This window comes from Nestor notabilis, unplaced genomic scaffold (assembly GCF_000696875.1).
Source record: "Nestor notabilis isolate BGI_N333 unplaced genomic scaffold, ASM69687v1 scaffold15545, whole genome shotgun sequence".
Taxonomy (NCBI): domain Eukaryota; kingdom Metazoa; phylum Chordata; class Aves; order Psittaciformes; family Psittacidae; genus Nestor; species Nestor notabilis.
This window is the reverse complement of record NW_009928058.1, coordinates 24482-27036: the sequence shown is the minus strand read 5'-3', so window position 1 is coordinate 27036 and position 2555 is coordinate 24482.

Sequence of the window (2555 nt, the reverse complement as noted above, 5' to 3'; positions counted from 1 at the left end):
ACATGGTTTCTTTATGCAAACTTGTGTTAGCTGAGGATGCAGCCATGTTTCAGGGATTCCATTTAGGGGTTTTGTATGTGTCCAATGAGGAAAACTCTCCTCTCCCTCTTTGTCCTCTGCTGGGATAAGAGAAGTAATGTCACACACACCTTGCTGCTGCTGCTGCTATTTGGGATAAATTGCATTTTTTGTTGGTGAAGAGGTCAAACATTTATTCGTCTTCCTAGAGGAACATGTGACAGGCCTTTATCTGCTGACCCTGACATTTTTTTGTCAGTTAGAAAGGCTTCCATAGCATTAAGAATAATCTAGTAGCTCTGCAGGACAGATATCCTGAATGACTACGCTGTCTCAAGGGGCCAGGGAGTCTGGTCAACCCCTTCTAGTAGTAAAATGCAGTCTCTCTTGTGATTAAAAGGTGATCAAAATATGCGTATCTTACTAAAGAAAATAGCCCTCATTGTGCAGTACTGCTCACACAGGGCAAGGGGCAGACGCTCAGGATTTGGGGTTTGTATTGCCATTGCAGTGAGAAGTGACACTTCGTGACTGTTTAAGAATCCCAGGGAAGTCAAATCTCATTGCTGGCTGTGCCATCTGTGGCAGAACTGTTGTGATTCAGGCCATGGAGGCAGGGCTGGGATTTGAGAAGCCAAATGCCAGGGGTATTCCTATTTTCCATGGGGAATTTGACTAGAAGGGGTGGGACTGTGACGGATCTGCTAGTCTTTATCCTTCATAGCATCATTGCAAGGCCATCACTGTCAAGGGATGTAGAATCCTCAGCGGTCAATCCAGTTGCTCCTGGAAAAAGACTGGTGCACAGAGCAGCCCTGTGGACCGTGTACCCCTGCCAGGATTTAATCCTTTGTGTCAAGGAGCCAGGGATGCTGATGACAGCACAGCTTTGACCATGCAAGCATGCTCTTTGAGGAGATTCCAAAGACGAGGATTGGCAGAAGAAATCCATAAAATGCATAAATTAATTGCTGTCAAATAGTCTGCTTACAGACATACCACAGTGCAGAAAGGAGATACACCAGTGGTAACTAGTCAGACTTGATGTATGCTCTCAGTCTGATGGAACATATCATCATGTTGTTAGTAGGTGAATAGCTATTGGGAGAGAAAAATGACATGAAAACAAACCCTAATTTGGATAACCAGCTTCCCTATAAATGCAGATTAAGTGCTAAATGAGTCAGGCTGCTCAGGACAGGTTACAATCAGCAGTCTGTTTTCCACATGAACATAAATTTTGATTGTGAAGCTGTTAGGATTGAAAGATGCATTTTATGGCATATCCATGACTTTAACACTTCTGTCATCTCTTGTCAAACGTTGTTTTCCAATGTTGCATAGCTGCTATATGTACAAGGCCATGTGAAATCCAGGGAACATATGTGCTGTTTTCACAACCCTCAATTGTACAACTGTTTACTAAATGCTAGAAATCTTCAAAGCAAGGAGTTGACGAATAGGGCAGTAGCCTTGACATGCAGGGGCAGTATCTTAAATCACACTACAAGCACTCTGTTTGAAGTCTGGAACTGTTCATATGTCTCCACCATGCTCAAAGTTTCCAGCCTGTGAAGGCCACTTCTTCCAGAAATTGCTTGTATGGCTTCAACTCAGAATCTGACACTTGCATATAAAGCAGGAAGATGGTTTGTTTAGTTAGAGCTGACAAAGGCTTAAGCAAATCAACTGCCTTGGTCCCAGGAAGGAAAGAAAATGGGATTAAATTCCCTAGTACAGATTGTAAAGATACAGTACTCTTTAATGAGTCACATGATTTTTTACAACAACTGTTTCTAAATTTTTGAAGAGAAAATAAAGGCTAAATAACTTTGTTTCCAATTATATGGAAAGGAAAAAAATGTCATGGGGAGTTTCTGGCTTACTACTAGTGGTCTACGGTGGCAGGAAAAAGAAACACGACCAAGTATTTTGTACAAGTCTGCAAAGACTTGTACAAAAGGAAGAAGCTCATGTTGTGTGTTTCCTTATCTTTCTCTTGGTGAGCCAGTCCCTTCCCAAAAGCATTAGCACAGCACAAGATCTTCAGGCAGGATGCATGGTTGGGGTGCTCCTATATGTCAGCAGGCTCTGGTGGATCCAGCCCCAAAATGGGAGGCACAGCCAGTGTCATGTCAGTGCCATACAGGAGTGCCAACCAGGATTAATCTTTTAAACACCTCCTCCCAGTAAAGAAACTGGCTGAGTGACTGCCTTGGAGAGTAGCCCCTGTCAGGAAGGGTATATCCTTGAAGTTTATAAGATGTTCACGGCTAATTTTCTTGCTTTGGCTTTGGTTTTGTGTTCCTGAATTGTGTAATGCTGTCAGAAGCGCAAAAGAAATCTATCTACTAGGTTCCTTTCTACCAGTATAACTTCTGGGAAGCTTTATGAAAACTTAAAAATACATGCTGAGATTCCTGTTGGGTGTTTGTCTTGAGACCTCAGTGGAAGAGTTCTATACAGTTGCCAAGCCCATAACCATCTCGGTAGAATCCTGTAGGCAGCAGTGATGACGCTGGCCTCTGGGCTTGGTG